A 26,634-nucleotide genomic window follows, 5' to 3' on the forward strand; every position below is an offset into this window, starting at 1 on the left:
AAATAGCATCTCTGAAAATCGGGCCAATAGCTCCTAGGTTAATTTACTGTATTTATCCCTCTTTATTAATTATCCTTGAGAGAAGTTCTATTGACTTGTAACAGTGGGACAGGACGGCAGGGCTGTATCAAGTACTTATGTTGTTGGCTATTCTGAAGTCTGTACAGTGCAGGTGCTAGCCCATTGGGGGCCCTACACAGGAATATTTTGGGGGCCCCCACAACACATACTAATAATTAATAGAGAGCCCCCTTGAGCTGCTCGGGGCCCTAAGCAATTGCTTAGTCTGCTTATGCCTAGTGCTGGCTCTGACTCTATCTCAGAGAAAAAGCTGAAAATGCACCCCCCACCCATTGGAGCATATGGCCCCACAACCCCAGCTTGATGCATAGGCCCTAGGTTGTGCTTTTGGTGGAGCAGAGCAGGCTGTTGATACCAATCTTCTTTCTCCAGCCAGCCCCCCCCATACTACATGAGTGATTTAAGTTGGGTGGAGAGGGCAAAGAATGATCTTTCTGACCCCTTCCTAAAAACTGAATTGACAGTCCCATGTGTAGTGGTGTGATCCTGGTATACAGGAATGGGTGGTTAGTGTGAGTGCTGAGGAATGGGGGCTGAGCCGTTATTTCCTGGGCCCACTCTAAGCAGGAACTCTGGCTTTGATAAATATCTTTGACAATGTTAATGAAGTTAGAAATGTAGCAGTCCCCTGGCTGATGTGATGTCTTGATCAGACTGTTTGCAATGTTTGAAACATGCCCTTGTAGGGTTAACGGTTCTCCATACAGTGAGCCATTCCTGTTAATTCCAACATGCCTTCCCTCTTGTGCTGTTTCCTGCCTTTAGATGGGAAATGACAGCCACGTAATTGTTTAAGTGAAAGCTAATTACACTACTGTATATTCCCTGGTCAATAAAATGTACAGTTCATCATAGATAATAGGGTTGGAAGGGACTTCCTGGTCCATTAGACCAACCCGTTACATCAACTATAAGTAGTTATTTCATTTTTGTTGTGTTTTGCATATAATACAGTAAGATTATTTTTCCAGCTCCGGGGGTGAGGGGTGGGAGGGGAGTGGGAGTGAGTGAGAGAAAGGGGATAAGGGAGGATGGGGGAGTTGCTCAAATAGATTTCACTTCTTTTGGGAGTGTGGTACGGAAGTGTAGGTTATGATGGAATTGAAATTAATGGTGTTGTTTTCATGTGACCCTTTGTGATAAAAATATATCAAAAAGTCTTTTCCTTATAAACATCTCTATTGTTTGTTAACAATAGTATGTAACAAATGCACAATAAAGGGAAAGTAAGTTCTGAACAAATGGGAGTAGGTCTTTCATTTCTGTTCACATTTCTTTTTTTAAGAACATGAAACTCTTGAACAGTGCGGCTGAGGAATGCTTTTCTGTTGTAAGGATTGACCTTCACACAATGAATTAAGCATATAAGCTCAGTGGAGTATGTGGGCACAGCTCTATTGACTTCCAGCGAGCTGAGGATGTGGCCTTAAAAGTTGCATTCTGATTTTTGGCACGAAGAAGCAGATAACGCTAAGCATATCAGAAACACACCATAGGTACTTGATTACGTCAAACTTTCCTGGTTGGCACACTGGAAGCCTGTTGATAGAACCTCGGAAGTTGGGAAAATGTCCTAATTAGCAAGATGTGCCTGATTTAACTTTTGAATCCCGTGGATGGTATCCAAAGGAAAAGAGGAAGTTTCCAGTAAATAGTGTGACGGGGCAAGGCCAGATGGCTATAGAAAAGTAGTTGGAGACAGATATATTAGCCCCAGGCTAAACAAATCTCTGTTACCAGGATAAGTAAAAAGAAAAGGAGACTAACCTTAGAGACTAACCAATTTATTTGAGCATAAGCTTTCGTGAGCTACAGCTCACTTCATCGGATGCATACTGTGGAAAATACAGAAGATGTTTTTATACACACAAACCATGAAAAAATGGGTGTTTATCACTACAAAAGGTTTTCTCTCCCCCGCCCCCCACTCTCCTGCTGGTAATAGCTTATCTAAAGTGATCACTCTCCTTACAATGTGTATGATAATCAAGGTGGGCCATTTCCAGCACAAATCCAGGGTTTAACAAGAATGTCTGAGGAACAGTGGCGGGGGGGGGGAGAAGGAATAAGCAAGGGGAAATAGGTTACTTTTTATAATGACTCAACCATTCCCAGTCTCTATTCAAGCCTAAATTAATTGTATCCAATTTGCAAATTAATTCCAATTCAGCAGTCTCTCGTTGGAGTCTGTTTTTGAATTTTTTTTGTTGAAGGATAGTCACTTTGAGATCAGAAATCGAGTGGCCAGAGAGATTGAAGTGTTCTCCGACTGGTTTTTGAATGTTATAATTCTTGACATCTGATTTGAGTCCATTTATTCTTTTACGTAGAGACTGTCCAGTTTGCCCAATGTACATGGCAGAGGGGCATTGCTGGCACATGATGGCATATATCACATTGGTGGATGTGCAGGTGAATGAGCCTTTGATAGTGTGGCTGATGTTATTAGGCCCTGTGATGGTGTCCCCTGAATAGATAAGTGGGCATAGTTGGCAATGGGCTTTGTTGCAAGGATAGGTTCCTGGGTTAGTGGTTCTGTTGTGTGGTATGTGGTTGCTGGTGAGTATTCGCTTCAGGTTGGGGGGCTGTCTGTAGGCAAGGACTGGCCTGTCTCCCAAGATTTGTGAGAGTGTTGGGTCATCCTTCAGGATAGGTTGTAGATCCTTGATAATGCGTTGGAGGGGTTTTAGTTGGGGGCTGAAGGTGACGGCTAGTGGCGTTCTGTTATTTTCTTTGTTAGGCCTGTCCTGTAGTAGGTGACTTCTGGGAACTCTTCAGGCTCTATCAATCTGTTTCTTCACTTCCGCAGGTGGGTATTGTAGTTGTAAGAATGCTTGATAGAGATCTTGTAGGTGTTTGTCTCCGTCTGAGGGGTTGGAGCAAATGCGGTTGTATTGCAGAGCTTGGCTGTAGACAATGGATCGTGTGGTGTGGTCAGGGTGAAAGCTAGAAGCATGTAGGTAGGAATAGCGGTCAGTAGGTTTCCGGTATAGGGTGGTGTTTATGTGACCATTGTTTATTAGCACTGTAGTGTCCAGGAAGTGGATCTCTTGTGTGGACTGGACCAGGCTGAGGTTGATGGTGGGATGGAAATTGTTGAAATCATGGTGGAATTCCTCAAGGGCTTCTTTTCCAGGGTCCAGATGATGAAGATGTCATCAATATAGCGCAAGTAGAATAGGGGCATTAGGGGATGAGAGCTGAGGAAGCGTTGTTCTAAGGCAGCCATAAAAATGTTGTCATACTGTGGGGCCATGCGGGTACCCATAGCAGTGCCGCTGATTTGAAGGTATACATTGTCTCAAGGGATATTTCCAACACACCTCTGAACAACATACTAATCCACAGAGACCTCCCTACCAACACTACAAAAAGAAGGATTCTCGGTGGACTCCTCCTGAAGGTCGAGACAGCAGACTGGACTTCTGCATAGAGTGCTTCCGCTGATGTGCACGGGCTGAAATTGTGAAAAAGCAGCATCACTTGCCCCACAACCTCAGCCATGCAGAACATAATGCCATCCACAGCCTCAGAAACAACTCTGATGTCACAATCAAAAAGGCTGACAAAGGAGGTGCTGTTGTCATCATGAATACGTCGGAATATGAACAAGAGGCTGCTCGGCAGCTCTCCAACACTACGTTCTACAAGTCATTACCCTCTGATCCCACTGAGGGTTACCACAAGAAACTACACCGTCTGCTCAAGAAACTTCCTGAAAAAGCACAAGATCAAATCCGCACAGACACACCCCTGGAACCCCGACCTGGGATATTCTATCTACTACCCAAGATCCATAAACATGGAAATCCTGGGCGCCCCATCATCTCAGGCATTGGCACCCTGACAGCAGGATTGTCTGGCTATGTAGACTCCCTCCTCAGGCCTTACGCTACCAGCACTCCCAGTTACCTTTGAGACACCACTGACTTCCTGAGGAAACTACAATCCATCGGTGATCTTCCTGATGACACCATCCTGGCCACTATGGATGTAGAAGCCCTCTACACCAACATTCCACACAAAGTTGGACTACAAGCCGTCAAGAACACTATCCCCGATAATGTGATGGCAAACCCAGTGGTTGAACTTTGTGACTTTGTCCTTACCCATAACTATTTTACATTTGGGGACAATGTATACCTTCAAATCAGTGGCACTGCTATGGGTACCCGCATGGCCCCATAGTATGACAACATTTTTATGGCTGCCTTAGAACGACGCTTCCTCAGCTCTCGTCCCCTAACGCCCCTATTCTACTTGCGCTATATTGATGACATCTTCATCATCTGGACCCTGGAAAAGAAGCCCTTGAGGAATTCCACCATGATTTCAACAATTTCCATCCCACCATCAACCTCAGCCTGGTCCAGTCCACACAAGAGATCCACTTCCTGGACACTACAGTGCTAATAAACGATGGTCACATAAACACCACCCTATACCGGAAACCTACTGACCGCTATTCCTACCTACATGCCTCCAGCTTTCACCCTGACCACACCACACGATCCATTGTCTACAGCCAAGCTCTGCAATACAACCGCATTTGCTCCAACCCCTCAGACGGAGACAAACACCTACAAGATCTCTATCAAGCATTCTTACAACTACAATACCCACCTGCTGAAGTGAAGAAACAGATTGACAGAGCCAGAAGAGCACCCAGAAGTCACCTTCTACAGGACAGGCCCAACAAAGAAAATAACAGAACTCCACTAGCCATCACCTTCAGCCCCCAACTAAAACCCCTCCAACGCATTATCAAGGATCTACAACCTATCCTGAAGGATGACCCAACACTCTCACAAATCTTGGGAGACAGGCCAGTCGTTGCCGACAGACAGCCCCCAATCTGAAGCGAATACTCACCAGCAACCACATACCACACAACAGAACCACTAACCCAGGAACAGACTCCAACGAGAGACTGCTGAATTGGAATTAATTTGCAGATTGGATGCAATTAATTTAGGCTTGAATAGAGACTGGGAACGGTTGAGTCATTATAAAAAGTAACCTATTTCCCCTTGCTTATTCCTTCCCCCTCCACTGTTCCTCAGACGTTCTTGTTGAACCCTGGATTTGTGGTGGAAATGGCCCACCTTGATTATCATACACATTGTAAGGAGAGTGATCACTTTAGATAAGCTATTACCAGCAGGAGAGTAGGGTGTGGGGGGCGGGGAAGAGAAAACCTTTTGTAGTGATAAGCACCCATTTTTTCATGGTTTGTGTGTATAAAAACATCTTCTGTATTTTCTACAGTATGCATCTGTTGAAGTGAGCTGTAGCTCACGAAAGCTTATGCTCAAATAAATTGGTTAGTCTCTAAGCTGCCACAAGTACTCCTTTTCTTTTTGCGAATACAGACTAACACGGCTGTTACTCTGAAACCAGGATAAGTAAATGGCAGCTGCTCCAGGTTTATTAAGACACCTGGGGCCAATTTAGATTTTGCCAGAAGGTAGGGAAGATAGCTAGGTTGATTGGGACACCTGAAGCCAATTAGGGGCTTGCTGAAACTAGTTAAAAGCCTCCCAGTTAGTCAGTTAGGCACTTGTGTCAGGAGCTGTAGGAAGAAGCTGTGTTGTTGGAGGAACTAAGCAGTACAAACCATATCAGATGCAAGGAAGAAGGCCTTGAGGTAACAGTGAAGGGGGCTGCTGTGGGGAAGTGGCCCAGGGAATTGTACACATCCTATTTCCGAAAAGTCAGCTACCATAGCTGCTACTATTAGGATCCCTGGGCTGGAGCCCAGGGTAGAGGGCGGGCGCGGGCTCCCCGCTCCCATTCCCAATTAATCACTGAGTCTGGGAGACAACAGAGACTGTGCGAGGGAGGGTGGCTTCTCCTCACCTCCCTTGCTGGCTTATGATGGAAAATGGCTCAGTAGGCTGTGACCCTTGCCTCTAGAGAGAGAAGGGCTACATGGAGGGTCACAGTGAGCCTGTGAGGCTAGCGAAACCTGCCAGGAAACGCAGGACCCACTGAGACAAGGACAGAGCTTTGTCACAATATCCAAGTTATTCAGATCATTTTGTCACTGGTCTCCAGGATTATTCAGGGGATGTAAAAAGTATAAATCAAGGCATGTATTTAAGTAGGTATAGGGAAATGAAACTAGAGCTGGGCTAATACTGAGGAAAACATTGCCATTAATAAAAAGAAAAGGAGTACTTGTGGCACCTTAGAGACTAACAAATTTATTTGAGAATAAGCTTTCGTGAGCTACAGCTCACTCCATCGGATGCATTCAGTGGAAAATACAGTGGGGAGAGTTATATACACAGAGAACATGAAACAATGGGTGTTACCATACACACTGTAAGGAGAGTGATCACTTAAGGTGAGCTATTACCAGCAGGAGAGCAGGGGGGAAAAAACCTTTTGTAGTGATAATCAAGGTGGGCCATTTCCAGCAGTTGACAAGAACGTCTGAGGAACAGCGGGAGGGTGGGGGGGGAGGGAAATAAACATGGGGAAATAGTTTTACTTTGTTTAATGACACATCCACTCCCAGTCTTTATTCAAGCCTAAGTTAATTGTATCCAATTTGCAAATTAATTCCAATTCAGCAGTCTCTCATTGGAGTCTGTTTTTGAAGTTTTTTTGTTGAAGAATTGCTACTTTTAGGTCTGTAATCGAGTGACCAAAGAGATTGAAGTGTTCTCCGACTGGTTTTTGAATGTTATAATCCTTGACGTCTGATTTGTGTCCATTTATTCTTTTACGTAGAGACTGTCCAGTCTGACCAATGTACATGGCAGAGGGGCATTGCTGGCACATGATGGCATATATCATATTGGTAGATGTGCAGGTGAACGAGCCTCTGATAGTGTGGCTGATGTGATTAGGCCTGCATAGATATGTGGACACAGTTGGCAATGGGCTTTGTTGCAAGGATAGGTTCCTGGGTTAGTGGTTCTGTTGTGTGGTTGCTGGTGAGTATTTGCTTCAGGTTCAGGGGCTGTCTGTAAGCAAGAACTGGCCTGTGTCCCAAGATCTGTGAGAGTGATGGGTCGTCCTTCAGGATAGGATGTAGATCCTTGATGCGTTGGAGGGATACATGCACATGCTGAAAATGTGAGTGATCAAGGTTTAGTCGTACAAATGGTCCCAGAATTTCAAGACTCAAGGCAAATTTGTAATTCTGAGTATTTGCATCAAAATGCTTATCCAATAAGGGAACAGAAACCATACCAATCTGACCATTCACAACTTACCAATACAGCACAAATAGCGAAATCTGACTCCCACCCTAAGTGTTTCCAGTTAATCATCTGTTTAAGAAAGATCTATTAAAGTCAAATGATTTTGAATTACTGATAAATGCAAAGAAATTGCCACTTGCTCAGGAAAACTTTATGAGCTGATCGAGGCTAAATCTGTCACACAAGTGATTTCCTTCACTCTGCTCTATGTACAGCAATGCTAGCCACTACTGGGGTTGGTCCAGCTCAGAGGTAGCAAATTCATCTGTTGGAAGGGGCTGGATTCCATTTTTAATTAGGGCTGTGATGTAAGATTAGGGTGAAATACTTCCCTAAGTACATGAAACTCCTACCCATGGTGTGGGAGGTAGTCACAAAAATCAAGAGTAGAATCAGGTCTTTAAATGGTAGCTAAACATTTAGTTATTACTGTATATTTACCATGTTTATTTATCATTGTTTATTTACCATAACCCCATGTTTTCACATTCAGTGTCACTTAGGCCTTGTTTATACTGGCAAGTTTCTGCACAGTAAAGCAGCTTTCTGCCGTGTAACTCCCCAGGTGCACACACTGCCAAGCCACTGAGTGCGCAGAAACTGCACAATTGCAGCGCTGTAAAAAAACCTCCCCGACGAGAGGCTTTCTGTGCCGGGGGTACAGCACCACGGTGCCAGTGTAGATACCCTGCTCGATTACAGTGCTGCAATTGGCCTCCAGGAGGTGTCCCACAATGCCTGTTCTCGCCTCTCTGGTCATTGGTTTGAACTCTACTGCCCTGCCCTCAGCTGACCAACCGTGAGCCCCACCCCTTAAATTCCTTGGGAATTTTGAAAGTCCCCTTCTTGTTTGCTCGGTGATGCATGCAGTGGTCTCAGCCCATCTTTCCAGGTGACCAGGCCTCTTCCACACACCAGGCGATCCCCCGCTTGGAGCAATGCCGAGCTGCTGGACCTCATCAGCATTTGGGAAGAGGAGTCTGTCCAGTCCCAGCTGCGCTCCAGCCACAAGAATTATGATACCTATGGACAGATTTCACAATGCATGACAGAAAGGAGCCAGGACTGGGACACACTGCAGTACAGGGTCAAAGTTAAGGAGTTGCGGAACGCCTACCACAAGGTGTGGGAAGCAAACCACCGCTCCGGTGCTGCGCCCATGAGCTGCCAGTTCTACAAAGAGCTGGATACGATACTCGGCGGCGACCCCACCTCCACTGCGAAGGCCTCTGTGGATACTTCAGTGGCTTGCGTGCCCGTGGAAAGTGGACCGAGCCAGGAGGAGGAAATCTTGGACCAGGATGTGGCGGGGGAGGTGGAGGGGGACCCAGAGGCAGAGGACGACTTGGAGGTCAGAGATGCATGCAGCCAGGATCTCTTCTCTGCCCCGGAGGAAGCTAGCCAGTTACAGCTGTTGGATCTTGAAGAAGTGCAAACAGGAGAGGAGGCCCCTGATAAGTGGATTTGATTTTGGGAATTGCTGAAGCGAGTTGTTAGGGGCAGGAGGGTTTCAGAAAGCAGGCTTGTGTCTGTATGATGCGCGTACCACCACATGCCTAGTCTGAGCGGCTGAACAGGCTGCTGATTGACTCCCTCATGTCACGGGAATCTGCTTCAGATCTCCAGGAAACTCGCATGGACATACTGGGCAATCCACTGAAGCAGGTTCTTTAACAGAACTGCTTTGTTTCTTGCCCCATTAACGGTAACTTTCCCATGCCACTCTGCCGTCACTGGGTGGGGGGGACCATTGCTGCACACAGGCGAGCCGCATAAGGGCCAGGGCTGAAGCCGCAGTCCTGGAGAAGACCCTCCCTTGATTCCCTACTCACCCTCAGCAGTGAGATACCTTCCATAATGAACACAGCCAGTGGAAAATGTGGAAATAGGAATGATTATAAGGCCCCCCTCCCATAGCACCGGCACTCCCAAGAGTCACGTGCCCAGTGTACAGTATGGTCCTGGAACACTGATTTCCCCTGACCCTGCAGTTACTCACCATTTTGGGGGTCTTGGGGCTCATGTATGCTTGCCTGGGGTCAGCCAGTTAGTGACAAGTATCTGAATAGTGGCTGTGTTTTAAATCAGTGATATGGGTGTTGCAAACAATAGTGATTCTGTAAAATGTTGCATTTTGGCTTCAAAACCTCCCTTTTCGTTATTGCCATCTGAACGGCTGCACAGAATTAGAAAGCAGCCATGAAGAACTACAGAGGACTGTCTGCCTGAGGTCATGGTGCACTCTGTGGCTGAAAAACAAGAATTGGTGGAGCGGCTCTACTATCACAGCAAAACGAGCAGCTCGGCACCTGCCCCCCCTGCATTGCCGCTGCTGCAAAACTCTTTCCCATGCACACCGCCAGACACCGCCAGCACACTCTTATCAACTTTCTGGCTCCAGTCTGTACCAGCTGCATTCCACTCCTGCCCCATCACAGTCCAGCCCTGCGGACTTCCAGTACCCACTGCACTCAACACCCGTCCCGCTGCAGTTTAACCCAGTACCTGCTGCACTGTACTCCAGAGGACAAGGTTGCATACAATACTTGAACATACTCAAATCCTTAACCATCCAGGGACCTCACCTCTTCTTGGGACCTTCCCCACAGTGCCGATGTGTTTTTTTTTAATTTGTCTCTCTCCTCTGGTGGTTGTTTTTTAATAAACAAATTGTTTTGGTTTGAAAGCAATCTTATTTCATTAATTGAGAGCAAAGAGAGCAAAGCAACAGGCAATTTTCTTAAACCTTCATAGTGCGTCATCTGCACCAAACCCAATCACCTCCTAGGATTACAAACACTGCACTCCCGTGCATAGCAACAATTAGTGACTTTCAGCTTCAAATTGCTGCCTCAAGGCATCCCTGATCCTTATGGCCCCATGCTGTGCCCCTCTAATAGCCTGGTCTCTGGCTGTTCAAATTCAGCCTCCAGGCACCGAGCCTCAGCGGTCCAGCACTGAGTGAAGTTTTCACCCTTCCTATCACAAATATTATGGAGCGTACAGCACATGGCTATAAGCATAGGAATATTGTCATCGGCCAGGACCAGCCTCTCATATAGGCTGCACCAGCGGGCCTTTAAATGGCCAAAAGCACACTCAACAGTCATTCTGCACTCGCTCAGCCTGTTGTTGAACCACTCCTTGATGCTGTCAAGGTGCACTGTGTATGGCTTCATAAGCCATGGCATTAAGGGGTAGGCAGGGTCTCCTGGGATCACAATGGGCATTTTGACTTCCCCTACGGTGATCTTCTGGTCTGGGAAGAAAGTCCCTGCTTGCAGCTTCCTGAACAGGTCAGTGGTCTGAAAGATGCGTGTGTCATGCACCTTTCCGGACCAGCCTGCGTTAATGTCTGTGAAACGCCCACAGTAATCCACAAGCGCCTGGAAAACCACAGAGAAATACCCCTTTCGATTAATGTACTCGGCAGCTAGGTGGTCTGGTGCCAGAATTGGAATATGCCTGCCGTCTATCACCCCTCTGCAGTTAGGGAATCCCATTTTTGCAAAGCCATCCACAATGTCACGCACGTTGCCCAGAGTTATGGTCTTTTGGAGCAGGTTGCAATTAATGACCCTGCACACTTCCGTCAACATGAGTCCAACGGTTGACTTTCCCACTCAGAACTGGTTAGCGACTGATCGGTAGCAGTCTGGAGTAGCCAGCTTCCACCGTGCAATTGCCATGTGCTTCTCCAGTGACAGGGAAGCTCTCATTCTCGTGTCCTTGTGCCACAGGGCTGGGGCGAGCTCATCACACAGTCCCATGAATGTGGCTTTCCTCATCCAAAAGTTCTGCAGCCACTGCTTCTCATCCCAGATGTGCATGACGATGTGATCCCACTGCTCAGTGCTTGTTTCCCGAGCCCAAAAGCCCACATTCCACTGTGGTCAGCACCTCCACGAATGCCACAAGCAATCTCATGTTGTAGCTACTATGCATGGCGAGATCACTGTCACGCTCCTCTTGCCTTTGTAGTTTAAGGAATAACTCCACTGCTGCTCGTGACATGTTAGTGAGAGCGAGCAACATACTGGTCAACAGTTCGGGATCCATTTCTGCAGGCCGAAGAGGCAGAGCGCGCAGTAAACAAACTGTTGAAAGATGGCGCCAAATGCAGACGGAAGCACAGGGATTGTTGGGATGCGAAGCAATACATCACGGGGCATTGGGACAGGACTCAGGATGCCTCGTGACCCCCTCCACCTTCCCACAGCTCTTAGCAGCAGAAGAGGAAGAGATGCTCTGTGGGATGGCTGCCCAGAGTGCACTGCTCCGAATACCGCTGCAAATGTGAACACACTAGTGCGCAGGCAGCTGACAGTATAAATATACAACAGCGGTTTTCCTTTGGTGCTCTCTGAGTGGCGCTGTAGCTGCCGGCGATGTAACTCAACCAGTGTAGCAGGGCTGGATTACCCAATAGGCAGACTAAGCACGTGCTTAGGGCACCAGCAAAGCAAGGGGCACCAAAAAAAAAAAAGAGAGAGTTTTTTTTTTGAAAAAAATTGATTTGATATTTCAAAAAAAGCAGTTCTTAAAACATATTTGGGCAATGATCGTGTGTTGAAATCTCTTTCTAATACTTGCTGGGAGGCAATGCAGTGGCAAAAAGTGCAATTCTGGAGTCCTACTCAAAGATTGTGGATGCATTAGAAAGTATAGCTGAAGACCAATCACAAAAGGGAGAAACTATACGAGAGGCAGAAAACATTGCAAACAAGATGCAAGCACTAGAGTTTGTATTCATGTGGAATGAAATTTTACAACACTTTTACCACACAAGTCAAGCTTTCCAAGAAAAAGAATTGGATTTGAAAACATGTGCAGACCACTTACACACTTTGAGGAATGATTTCGAACGATTTGAAGACATATCAAAAGATAACTTGCCTGATACTAACTACAAAGAAGTCCAGTCCCACAAGCGAATCAGGAAAAAACAAGCAACTGATAGCAGTGCAACAGAAACAGCATCGAATCCTGGAGACAAATTTTGCATATCTACTTACTATGCTATAATTGATATACTTGAAGCTCATATGAAGAGGAGAGGTGAAGTGTACAAAGTAGTATCAAGTAGATTTTCTTTTCTAAACGACATGGACTTATCTGACTAACAATATTTACAAGATTCCCAAAAGCTAGTTAACTTGAACATGAGTCTCTGTGGAGAAGTAGGGCAGTTCCACTGTTATATGCACACAAAGTTTAATGGAACAGGGAAAATGAAATTCAGTTGCATTGATCTTCATGACACAATACTGAAAGAAGGAATACAATGTGTATTTACAAATGCAGAGATCGCACTACGTATTTTTCTAACATTGATGATTACTAACTGCTCCGCAGAAAACGCTCTTTTTCTCAGCTGAAAAGAATAAAAAACCCTCAGAGAACAACAATGTGTCAGGACAGACTTGATTCACTTTCCCTATTGTGTATGGAAGCGGACATGCTTCGTCGAGTCAGCTTCGATGAACTTATCCAGAATTTTGCAATCAGAAAATCTAGAAAGAAGCTATTTTAATTTCAGCATACATGTAAATTTTGTGTCATTTTGAAAAATAAAATTTTATTTTATGGTATAGTATTGTTTTTATTTTGAATTACATATGGAGGGCACCATAATCTTTTCAGTGCTTGAAGGTCTTAATCCGGCCCTGCAGTATAGACATACCCTTAGTTTGAAAATAAGTTCACATGCAGGACTACTACTTTCTGCTCAGTCTTCCATCCCAATCTTCCTTTCTCTGGTTTTGTTTCTGTTTCCTTTCCTTGCCCTTGAGTGTCTCCTCTTTTCCTCTGTCTGTATCTCCATTCCTGAAGCAATTCCCAATGTCCCCCTTCTCTTCTCGTCCCAACCATAAACTGACATTAAAAATGTCACCACTAGGCTTTATTCAGTGTTGTAGCTGTGTCAATCCCAGGCTATTAGAGAGAGAAGGTGGGTGAGGTAATATCTTTTATTGGACCAACTTCCGTTGGTGAGAGAAACAAGCTTTTGGGCTACACAGAGCTCCTCAGGTTTGGGAAAGTACTCAGAATGTCACAGCTAAATACAAGGTGAAACAAATTGCTTAGCATAAGTAGTTAACCCATATTTCAAGGGACCATTCAAGGTGAAGTCGCCTGTTAACATGCCTGCAATCATAGGGGGAAAAGGAAGTGGGGAGGGGGAAGGAGGAAAGGCAGCCAGTGCGGGTTGTTAGTGGGTTATAGGCTCTCACAGATGAATGAGATTAATTGACAGGTACAAACTCTGCCTCCCTAAGCCATTGTTTTAGATTGTGTGCAGAGTCTGTAAAGCAACACTGCATTACATTGTACCCAACTCACATTTGGCGGGTTATTTTTGTAAATAACAATTATAAACATACACTCTATATGTTAAACAAAAGAGAGATTCTGAACACGCTTTTCAGGTCACGGAACAATACCAAGCAGGTCAGATATTTGACCTGGGTTTTACAGGTCCTTGTGTGAAATAAAATACGTAGGGCCTCAGGTAGACTTAAATTGCATGGAATATTGGCCTGCTGTTCTACCCATCCCACCCTCCCCAAGCTAGGTGAGCTTGACAAGCACAGGGTTTTTCTTCGAGTCCTTTCTATTATTATGTCCTATTCCAGTCTTTAAACAGCCTTAGAATGGATCTAAAACCCATATAACAAAAATTACTATGGTATTTTCACATTCCCTGAGACAAATTTAAAGGGCTACAGCTCGTGTAAATCAGTGACTTAGGGCTGGTCTACACTGGGAACTTACATCTCTCAGGGCTTGTCTACACTTATAGCACTGCACAGCACAGCACAGCAGCACTTAGTGAAGACCCTATCTATGCCAAAGGGAGAGCTTCTCCCGTCGGCATAGGGACTCCACCTCCCCGGAGCTGATCGCTATGTCAACGGGAGACGTAGTTATACCAACATTAGTTCCTAGTGAGACCATATCTCAGGGCTATGAAAAATCCACACCTCCGAGAGATGCAGCTACGCCAACCTAACCCCTGGTGTAGACAGTGCTAGGTCAATAGAAGAATTCTTCCATCGACCTCGCTACTGCCTCTCGGGGAGGTGGATTACCTACACTGAAGGGAGAACTCCTCCTGTTGGCGTACGTAGTGTCTACGCTGAAGTGCTACAGCAGTTCAGCTGCAGCATTTTCAGTGTAGACATACCCCTTAATGGAGCTATGCTGACTTGCAGCAACTGGGTTAACTGGTCTGAAAGATCAGTATGTATGTATGTATTTTTCCTCTTCTGCCCTTTTCCTTTTCCAGTGGAAAAACTCCCCATGACACAAGAATGACACAGATTCTCATTAGGAGGTAAGTGTTTAAATTGCAATTAATATTGTTACCTCCATCAGAGAAATCCTCACTCGCAGCTGCCTGATAACAGCCAGGAGATGAGTCAGTCACAAGTTGTTGTTTACCTCCTCAGGGTCAATAATTCTGAGGTCTGGAACAATGTTAACCGAACAGATCACATATATAATAATCAGATCACCCATGCAGCGATTTATCTGAAAACCGCACACTTCCTGGGCAGGTAAACAGTTGAGTTGAGCAAGCCTTCAAAGATCAGTTCACAGCATGCTGGTGAATTATTTTCCCCCATTGGAATCTGTTTGCAGGCCCTGAAATTCAGTAAGGTCCAGCTTTAAATGGCTTCTGTATTCCATAGTCTGATCTCACTAAGAACTTACAGGTGAGCATGTGAGTTGCCAGTAGGACTGCTTCTCAGGAGGAGTTAATATAGCAGGCTGCTATTTACTGGGCAGACGCATGGGCTGGGCTGCTCTGATGTGCAGCACACATCGACCTTTTCCTTTCAATGCTGTTGGGAGTGACTGCAGTCACAGAACTGGTGATAGCAGCTCTCACACTGTATCTTGGGAGGGGAGGAGATATGCCAGCTGATTGCAGTGATTGCTAGTATAATGGGGATTAGGGAAGGTTGTGTGACACATGCATGCACAGGACTCTCCCGTGATGTCAGCAGTGATTGTAAGCATCATGGGACGCTAGGCACACTGTGAGCATATGGGAGCGAACAGCAAGCTAGCACAACTGCTGTTATCATGTGAAAATAGTAGATAAGCCTTTGTCTTCATTGACACAAAGGTGTGTGGGGGCAGGGAGGGGCTTACAGTGGGGTAACAAACGTGTAATAGTTATCTTGCAGTAAAATCCTGACTAGAAACTTGTAATTTTTACTACGAGGTAGCTAGGTGAGGTAGGCACTATACCCCCCACTTAGTTTACCTCACAGTAAAACTACAGGTGCATTGTTTCCTCTCTGATTTTACAGAGGAATACCTAACATGAATTAGTTACCTCATGGAAAAACCACACCTTTGTCAGTGAAGACATAGCCTAATACTGAGTGTTGCCATCATGGTGTGTATTCCTGCACCTCTGTATGAGCTTTTTAAGTTGAATGTACTACGAGTAGTCTTGAGTAAATTACACTATCCACAGTGCGCAATGTTAAGCATGTATGTACTTCTTTTCAGGATCAGGGCTTATGTTAGCTGTACTTGAAACAAGTGATACACTGGTAATAGTGATAAGGTCTTAGTGTTTCTGAACACTCACTCAGGTAAACCTTTTTTTAAAGCTTTTTAAGAATATTTTCATCTTTCAAGGTTTTGAGTTCTCATTTTTATTGGCATGTTTCAGGTTCTGGTTTTTCCTCCCTCCCCCTTTTACCTGGAAAATGTCAATAAAAAACAAAGACAATCTTTAAAAGATTTTTTTAAAGGTTTTTTAAAGAAAAGCTTTAGACAAACTTTAAGATACCATTTCCCCCTGTGGCAAATTGCCGGCACTACTTTGATGGGTCTCGTGCTTTCTCTTCTTGAGGAGGGTTCAGGGCACCGTTTCTTGCCCCTGAATTGGGGTATTAACTGCCCCACTAGTGTCCTAGAGGAGGGAAGTGGAGAGGGAGGGACCCAGGCCCACCCTCTACTCCAGGTCCCAGCCCAGGGGCCCTAGGGATGGCAGTAAACCGCTTGAACTAGCGGTTCCTTCCCCTGGACTACTTCCCTCTCCTGTCCTTCAGCTTGTAGGGCTTCCTGCCCTCCCTCTGCATAAACCAGGTGTCCCTTTACCAAGGGCCTTGGTCTTCTTAGCCCACCACAGCACTTCTCCAAACTCTCCTCTGCTTCCCTCCAAACTGCTCTGTGCTCCAACACCCATCCGCTCTGCTTCGACTCCTCCAAACTCTCTCTACTCCAACACCCACCCGCTCTGCTTCGACTCCTCCAAACTGCTCTCTACTCCAACACCCACCCACTCTGCTTCGACTCCTTCCCTTGTCTGATTGGAGCAGGGGGGTTTTATCAGGTGACTGGCTTCAGGAGCTCTAATTGGCTTCAGGTGCTTTAATTAATCTATATCAAACTTTCTTCCCTCTGCAGGGAATAAGGCTCCCTTCTAACATGCTCCTGCTGCTGCCCTCTGGCCATGCTGTATCACACCCCATATATTCTTATTCTATTCTAATGTACCTGTTCATAAAAAAAAAAGTGAGTTCAGAAAGGAAATCAGAGAGAAAAGTCCTAGAGGGAGAAATTAATTAAAATGCTAATGAACCTGGCTTGAGCAAAGGTGTTTATCCAAACACACATGGAGGGAGGGGATGTACTTGGAAAAACAATGAGGGTTCAAAAGAAGTCTGATGTATTCATAATTGCAGGTGGAAATTAAAAATCATATTAAGAGGTAATGAATTAAAGATGTTGTAATATGGATACGGTTGCAGAGATAGGTAACATGTATGAATGTTTGTTATGAGCAGCTGATGTAATGTTAAGCAAGCTAACAAAAACATTGATACCTTCTTCTGCCAAGAAAGAAGGAAATTCTTCTCTATAAAGATAGCAGTCCGACCTTGGGGGAAGAGAGGGCAAGCCAAGGAAAATACATGAACTCTGAAAGTTTGATACACCAGAGATTGCTTCATTAATGTCCTGACTAAGCAAACATGTGCCAACCTGTCAGCTATGGGCTAAAGACAACATTGTCAAATACGGATCCTTTGAGGTTAGGCTCCTAAATAAATATAAAGGCATATGTGGAAATGGCCTGATTTTTCAGAGGTGCTAAACAACTACATTTCCTCCTGCAACTGGAGGAGCGCTCACTTAGAATAGGATTGGATGTGATCCTGTTTGTTTAACTGTAACTATAATTTGGATTTGGCTGTTAATGTGGTGAAGCAGATTGAACAACCCAGGAGTCGGAAGTCTCTCTTCTCTCAAGATGTGGAAGGAGGGAGAACAGATGGGGTCAATTAGTACTGTAGGAACTGCGTCCGAGGTCATAAATAGCAGTCAGGAGAGGCACCGTTCTTTGCCATGGACATAGTACAGATGGAAAGGTGGGATATGTGCTGCCATATGAACCCTCAGTGCAACTGTTCTGTGGAGACCCTTGCTAATCAGGTATTGCCTTTTGACGCAATTGTGCACAGAACAGAGATTCCATTTTTCCTAAGCAGTATGTTCAGTACAAGAAAATCCTAAGCCATCCTTTTACCCTGTTCATCTCAAAGGTAACGTCAGAACTAACATGATGCGTGTAAATCGTTTCTCCCTCAAAGCAATGAGAAATAATTTTGCCAAAATCAACAATGTATTTCAAAGACTTCCAGGTTCCCTAGAACACAAAGGCTGACTCAGAGCAATGACTCACTATCAGGAAACAGCATGTTGTAGACTTTGCTATCTGTTTTCATATCTGGGGTGTGGAAAAAGAATGCTCTGCAGGGGTAGGGTAGTGTATGGAGGAGGAGGGAGATTAGATACTGTGGCAGGTTTTACTTCTTGGAGAATGAATTGGAACATAAAGTTCTTTCAGTTCTTTTCTGTTGGCAGTGGGACTTGGCCTTTAATATAGGGGCAGATGAATACTGCAAGTCCTTCAAATGGTTGTACAGTAAATTGGTTCATGTTTGGACTTACTGCCTTATTTATGATGAAAGAGTTGGATCAGTTTTACAAATAATAAAAAGAGTAACTCCAGGCAAATGTCAACGTTAACTTCCATGGACTTCTGCAGTCTGTCAGTGCTGGCTGCTTTTGCTGTCTGGCTTCATTTGTTCTCCCAGCATATCTGCTTCCCCTCATGAACTCCAAAACAAGTGCAGCAGGTGAGTCGCATTTGAGATTGCATAGGGCAAGTTCCAAAAACAACTTCTGTGTATGTGTACTGAAAAGAGACCTTTCAATAGAGCTTTCAGAAAAGAGAAGGTGCTCCAGGCGTGGGAGTGATACAGGTTAATAATGAGGCACAATATAATTCTTAGCTAAACATCCTGAATGGGGTAAAGAAAACTCTGTGACCTGAGGCTTGTCAAGTATAATACATGCAAAGATCCCTTCAAGTCAATCTCTGTTTTGAAGGCAAGTGGTTCTTTTTTTAGGCATCAGAAGACTCTTGTCTTTTCCTCCACATCTGGTGCCTTAGGCATCATTCACCTGGCTAGCCTAATCACCTAATCATATCTGGTGATTGTGTAAGTCTGCTCACAACAACTGACCCCCTTTTTGTACCTCTGTAGTTGCCTTTACATCTCCTTCTCCATACCTCAGATGCAACTGTAGGCTTTCCTGACCTCGTTGCTCTATGGTTCTGGACCTCTGACCCTAACTTTGACTTCTGCCTGCCTGCTCTCTCCCAGCACTCTTCTGGATTTGATACAGTTAGGAGCTCAGAGATTTTCATGTGACCTGGTTTGTCTGTTCCTCACCATACTAGCCACTAACTCAGTTCCCCACTCCTTCCTTTGTCACTTCTTAGATTTTCTTGCCAACTGGGCCACACCTCTAGCCTTGCTAGATTGCTCCTTACTCCTACCCAGAGTGGTTTCGCTCCTGTCATCTGTGACTTTCTTCAGCCTGTTTGGAAGCTTGTGTTGTGGACGGGGTAAACTGGAGTGATGCAGGGAGGAAATCTTACATACTCTGGCTGGGATCTATGAAGGCAGATACCCTGTGACTGGCTTCGTCATTCCAGAGTCTTTGCTTACCTGGCTTCCTCACAGGCCAAACGAGCTGGGTGACCTAGCTGTGGGAAATGGGGTGGAAATGGACAGGTAGAAGCAGAAATAAGTCATTGAGCTCAGAGGGTTTGATTCACCATTACCCTGTCCTTTCTGTAGTCACGCACACCAGTGCAAAGGGGAGTAAATTGCTTCCACTCCAACTCAGAATTTTATAGTCTGTACTTGTGCAGATGACTGCACAGGTAAAAGGTAACGGTGAATCTAGCCCACAATGCAAAAGGCTCTTTAAAATTGTACTATGTGTCTGTGGTCTTCCTTAAGGATCAGTTTTGATTGTGATACTGTTAAAACACTGAATGGAGGAAAACAGGAAATTCAGAATTAAGGGTCCTCAGTCGTGAACCAGGGTATTCTTTTAAAATTATTGTTTAAAATCCCATACCTGGAACAGAATGTGTATGGAATATTTTCTAGAACTAATGTAGTTTGAAAACAATTCCTTTTTCATTTACCTGCCAAGACCTGATCTCAAGATGTTTTTGCCTGTAGCAGAGGCACTAATGGAGTGAAGGCAATGCAATGCCATGCTCTGTCCCAAGTGTCAGTGATGCCATCTGTTAATAATTGAACGAGAAATTAGACTCTGATTCTATTATGTCGCCAGCACAAATGAGGCATGATTTTCTATTTTTTGAACTTCAGTCCCTTATTAAAGAGGAATTCTTGCTATAGGACTCATGCTGGGAGCAAGAGACAACACTTATTTTAAAAAGCCATTTATCATATTAGTAACTGTCCATATTCTCTGCTTTTGTTGCAGGCATTTCTTCCTTGCAAGTCTTATTTCTTCCTCTTCTTGATCCTTCATTGAAGGTTATAATCCTCTGTTTATATCACAGTCTGTTGCTATAGAAATAGCGGATGTCACAAACTAAGGAATGAGACTTCTTTGTAGGCTCAAGCAAAGGGATATCCCTTCTTCATGCAGGTGAGAGACAATTATAAAAAACCTGTAGATGGATTTCTCTTCCAGGGTCATGAATTTAAAACTTCTCTCCAATAATGTAAAAAGTTACATTATTTTGTGCCAATGAAAGGTGTCAGCCTGACAACAGTGTCCTTTCTCCAGCAAATAAGTGAGCAGCGGCAGCAGAACTAGCTCCTTGATCTTGACTCACTAGTATGCTTCAATTCTGTCCTGGAGGGATCGGAGAGCAGTTGAATCTTTATTCCCATCCAGGTTTTGTTCTCACCACTGATGTTGCAGATTCCAATCTGATAGGAACCAGGCTAAAATCCCCAACTCAAATTTCAGAATCTGCTGTACAGCTGTTGAACAATAATTACACTCACTCACTCACTGCTGACCTGGGATTCCAACCAGTAAGCTAGCAGTGTAGAGTTCTGGTGTGCAGTAGCCCCAGTCCCTTGAGCCATCCATTCTCCAGTGCTCACCTTCTCTGCAAGTCCTTCTTTGTATACATTGCTTTGTTTCCTTATTGTTTTCAAGTCAACATAACATTTCTAAATTAAGCATTAGTACATGCTTGAAGAGACATTTCAGTACAAACACGGCAACTGATAATTAAGAATAGACCAAGAACTGAGCAGAGGGGAAACCACAATGTTCGTTTTATTTAAATCTTAAAAAAAAAAAAATTATCTTCCACTTGTTCTTCTGCCTGAGAGAAGGGGAAAAAAGGGGGTTAACAAACTGAAGTGCAATTAGCCTCCTTTAAAAATAATAAGGCCATGTCTTCACTTGCAATGTTAAAGCGCTGGCCGTGTAGTCACGGCATGGCACTGGGAGAGAGGTCTCCCAGCGCTATAAAAAAACCACCTCCACGAGGGGAATAGCTTCCGGCCCTGGGAGCATAGCTCCCAGCACTGGTGCACTGTCTACACTGGCACTTTACAGTGCTGAAACTTGCTGCGCTCAGGGGGGTGGTTTTCACACCCCTGAGCAAGAAAGTTGCAGTGCTGTTAAGTGCCAGTGTAGACAAGCCCTTAGTTTCACTTGGACTTTGTATTTAGTTTACTGAAAACTTTAATCTTATTTAGAAGTGGGTAGTGTAATAGTTTCTGTTCCATTGTAAGGAAAGTATTGGGTAGATCAATGCAAATTTATGAGGAAGTTTCAGAGACTAGAGAAAATTACTCTACATAAAGTTAGAGAGACAAGCTGTGTAAGATATTATCTTTTATTGGACCAATTTCTGTTAGTGAGAAAGACAAGCTTTCAAGTTTACACAGAGGAGCTCTGTGTAAGCTCAAAAGCTTGTCTCTTTCACCAACAGAAGTTGGTCCAAGAAAAGATATTACCTCGCCCACCTTGTCTCTCTAATATCCTGGGACTGACATGGCTACAACAATTCAACATGTAGTTGATCTACATGCAGCAGGGGAAGAGTCTTCTACGCAAACCTAAACAACCTTCTATTTCCGGTGACTAGCTTTAAAGAAATTGGCCAGTTTTAACCAAATTCTCAACATCCACAAGTTGTGGACAAACCTGGTTTTAAATGGTTAAAATCAGCCCCTTCCTAATGGTGTGTGTACAGATATAAAAACCTCATTCATCTGCTGTGAAGTATCATTCCACAGACTTTTATTCTGTCCCTCCCTGCTATTTCCTGAGTTCTGTTTTCTGTCCTTTCCCTTAAGCCTGTCAACTGCAGCCCTTCCAATTTTTATTACAGTTCACCTGTTTCCCTCTCTCTCTGTCTCTCCCACAGTGTTTCATACTTCAGTTCCTTTTCGTCAGGCTTGTTTTTTCTTATTACACTGCTATCTTTTAATATCTTTTACTGTCTAAACTGTATTTCTCACTCAAAACTCCAAATATTTAATCCCTGAGTATCAGTGCCCTTTATGCTAACATTCAGTGATTAAGCTTCACAAACCTTTTGAGAGGTAAATACATATTTTCCCCATTTTACATGTGGGTAAACTGAGGCATAGAAGATAATCTGCAAGTATCTCAAAGTCAAAGCATGAAATAGTCCTGATTTCCAGATCCCTGCTTTAAACAGAACTTCTTCTAATTTTTAATCCTGCTGTTACCTTTCATTTTAAGATTTCACTTCTTGAAGAAACATAATGACGGACACCTGTACTAAGAACAAGACGAGAAAAGCCATTGCGTTAATCACAACAACAACAAAGTTAAAAGTGATGCCCTCAAATTCTCTAGACTGGGTTGCTAAATGGCAGAAAACTTGTCAGGCTACACTAAAAGACCACATGGGGACTATGGTTGGATTAGAATGCTGCTCCCCACCCCTTGGTTAACCACAGAAAATAGCTTATATCATATTTCCAAAGATGGCACTGGCATCCTATTTATTTCCAGGTATAATTCCTGGTGTTGACATCTATAAAGCTGTAAAGGGCTTGGTTCCTGTCTGTAACTGCCTCCCTACCCATGTGTTCCTACCACTACAATTGATATCATCTGAGACACTGTTTTAACAGTCTGTAGTTCTGAATGTCTGGAGGCAGGAAAAAGACTGGCAGCTTTGAAACTGGTTCACCACAGCCTGAACTTGTTCCATTAGGAGCACAGGAGAAGGCCCATTTCTGCTCTCAGGCTTTACCTGGCATGTGCATGGGGGAGAGGAGGCCTGTAAGCTATACTTTTTCAACACGGTGAGAGTTTTTAGTGTTTCTGTTCAAGCTGGTCTTGGACCCTGCCCTGCACACTGGGGATGGGGCCTTTTATAAAGGTGACAAATATTAGTCATAATTTCTTAAATGTTTTTTACACTTTAGTCCAATATCTCTGTGGAAACGTGAAGCTCTGGTCTATTTCCTTATCCCATTTATTACCATTTTAAAATTAAAAAATGAGTGGCCAGGAATTTGTTTTGAATATAGATAGCATATAGGTTTTAAAAATCAAATCCACATCTGGAGTTTGAACCTTCTAAAGTTTTTCATCTCATGATAGATAGAGATAGGACTAACTGAAATTAGGCTCAGAGTTGTGATTCTGAGTCTCCTCTGTCCCAAAGTCTGAAGGGCTTGTCTGGATTCAGGGTCTTTGCTTGGGCCCTTATTTAATTTTGTCACTTAAAAAAAAAGAGAGAGAATTACCTGAATTTTGCAAACAGTGTCACATTCTCATATTTTGTTCCCATAAAATGGTATCTGTTTAACCATCTTGTGTGTATGTATTTCAAAAGAGAATGAATTTTTTGAATCCTTTCCAGCTCAACATAATCTTTGAACTTTCTGACCACTGCACCCTGCTACCTTCCCTTGACTGACTGAGAATGGATGTTTTTTTTTAGCGGAGAGGGGGAATAAAGAGGAGGGAGTGAGGTGGAGTTGGAGGTAAAGTGATGGGCCTAAGATGTGGAGCTGTCAGCTGTGCTGCATAGAAGTTAAGGATCTGATTGATTTATTTGATGTCTCCTGTTAAGGTCCAAGCTGTGGAGCTGCATTTTGATTTTACTATTGACTCTTTGGCTTGTTCAGGGAGGTCTGAGCTTTTCTTTGTGGTTGGATTGACCTACTGAAAGGCCAGTGTCTACAGCCTCACAGCCCTTCCACCACCCAGACAGTCACATATATCTTATGTGTTGGCCTCTTAGAAGAGAGAACTAGAGTACTGAAAAGCATTAATTGTAGCTACTTTCTTCTCTGGAGAGCAACAGTGGCTCTTCATAATTTAAATAATTGCATTGCTGTGGGTGATGTGTGTTTTAAAGCATTAGCCTCTTCAGAAGCAGTAGACATGTTAAGATCCAAACGCATTCCTAATTTGACTATCAGCCATCATTTCTTTTTTGGGAAGTTACTGCCAGTAAAGTCACAGAAAAGAATCTGCTCTTACTTGATAAAAAAAAAAAAAAAAAAAAAGCCTTAAAACCACAGAGTGAAAATGACAAGAAACAGAGCCGGCTCATCTCAGTTTTTACTTCCTGTTTTCCAGGTTAATATTGAATTTTGTGTAATGTCTGAATTCAAAGAAACGTGAAAGCCTCACTGTAGTGAATGATTCTAACAAGAGCAGGCTTGAATTGGCTACTGCTTCTAGTGAGGGATGAGCCCACTCTTTTTTAGCTTGAGGTCAGTATAAAATGGTGCCATGACATGCTCTATGTGCTAGTAATTACTTTTCCTAAAGAAAACAGATGTTGAATAAGCAATTTTTGGAAGCATAATGTACCATTCACTAAACTGACTGGAGCTTTGGTTAGAACATACTGGCCTTTTTACTGTCTCCAATTTTTGTTCTCTCTAGTAATTGGGAAGAAAACCTGTATATCTCTAATGCTAATAAATTAAAAATTAAGGGAGAGCACATCTTAGGAGTTTTTGTACTTACCCTTTCAGATTGGATGTTTTTTAAAGTCTCATTTCCCCATAAATACAAATAATGAACATATGAAGCAAGGCCAACATTTTAATAGGTATGGGCAACAATCACATGTAAATGTGCAGCATGTAAAGGAAAATCTAGGGAAGAAAATACTTATGTTGTAGACCCCAAACTGAAATAACTAGTGAATCTTGGAAAACTCTGGCTGAAAGATATATTGAGAATATAGGAAAAGAATTTTCTTTCAGTGTAAAGGTTAAGCAAGCAGTGAGCTGTGCTGCTTCTCTGCTAAACTTTGTTTCTCTTAATGTTGTTTCATCATCCAAATGTTAATCTTAATGTTTCTTTATCTCACCCACTTCCACCCTGATTGACTGTTTCATCTGATGTGGAAATTGTTGCAGGGACTGTCACCTTTGTTACTTGTTTGTTCAGTGTCTGGCACAATGGGGCCGTGATCCTTGATTGGAAACTGCCGCAATATATTAATAATAAAAACTCAGAGGCACATGAGTGTCTACTTAGAAAACAGTGGAAGGTAGCTGCTTCATATGAATTGAGATAATACAGAAATGCTCTTCGCAGTTCCATAGCTTCGGATGAGCTGAATGTTGTGCTTAATGAAGGGATCCAATCACTTTGTTACATATGAAGAGAATTGTGTATCCTCTCCAGAATTACAGTACTTACTCTCTGCATATAGAATGAATTTTCTGAGAACTTACAATTTCTCAGAACTTTAATTAAAGTTAAAATTAATTTAAGAATAGGTCCTTTAAGAAATATAGCAACCAGGGTAAGTCTTTTTCTTTGTCCTAAATTATCTGAACAAAATAACACAGATTCTCCAAACTTCCCCTATGCTTAACATTCATTGAAATCTTGTGCATAGGCTACACTTGAGGAATGATAATTTGTTGGGAATGATAATTATTTTACCCCATTATTCCTCATAACTGAAAGTATCTCCTTTCGGTAGAGGTTGGTCAATAATGTTCTGCGTTAGAGAATACCACATAGAATTAACCTCTTTCAAAATGGCTGCCATCTCCCATTGTTCTCAAGGGACTGAGGTCTTAGCTTATCCTTAGCAGTTAGGTAGCCATTTTGCTCTTAATAGGATTGAGGCCACAGGTTTCACTCTTTTCAGAAATCATGAGAGGTGGTGAACATTTTAAGAGTGTGCTTTGACTCAGAATCTGTGTCCCTCTGAGAAAAAGGGGAGATGGAAGCCATTTTGAAAGTGAGCAGTTTTTGCACTTACATATCAGCTTCTGACAAACATTCCATTAAGAAAAATGATGGCAAAAATTACTATTAAAGCTAAATATTTCTGCTCAGAAACTGCCCTCTGCACCATATCTACTCAACAGGGAGGGAACATGGAGGAAACATGGGGTAGGTGGAGGAGAGAGATAAGAGAACGGGCAAAACTGTGTGTGTGTTAGAGAGCAAGAGAGAGAGCAGAGAATTCAAAGTGCAGGAGAAAGGGAGAAACTGGGATGTGTGTACAGGGGAATGCAGTGAGGTGCAATAAATAGGAGAAATTAGGAAAAGGGAGGGGGAAACTTTGGTGTACACTCTGCTACTTTACGCAGGTCTCAAAATGCAAAGCAGCTGTAAACTCAGCTAAGCTGGCCGGTATGCTCCACCTATTTTTCTTTGCTCCAGAATGGCACAAAGCAGCCAGAGCATATGGGTATATTTACCCATAAAACTTAATATATAAAAGAAGCTGATATTTCACATCCTTAAATTGTTAAAAATATTACCTTATAATGCCTCTTGGTTCTTGTTTGGTGTACATGCATGAAACTTTAAATTAAAAATAACAGAAAGATTCCCAGACAAGAACTGTGTTAAACTGAAATTAAGGTTGAGTATATACATCAGTAGATGAGAGGAAAATACTTTATAGGGATGCTGCAATTATCCTAAAACTCAAATATTATAAACCGAGGAAATTCAGAGTTATGGTTAAAGAATTCCAAAC

Source organism: Eretmochelys imbricata, chromosome 11 (assembly GCF_965152235.1).
Source record: "Eretmochelys imbricata isolate rEreImb1 chromosome 11, rEreImb1.hap1, whole genome shotgun sequence".
NCBI lineage: Eukaryota > Metazoa > Chordata > Testudines > Cheloniidae > Eretmochelys > Eretmochelys imbricata.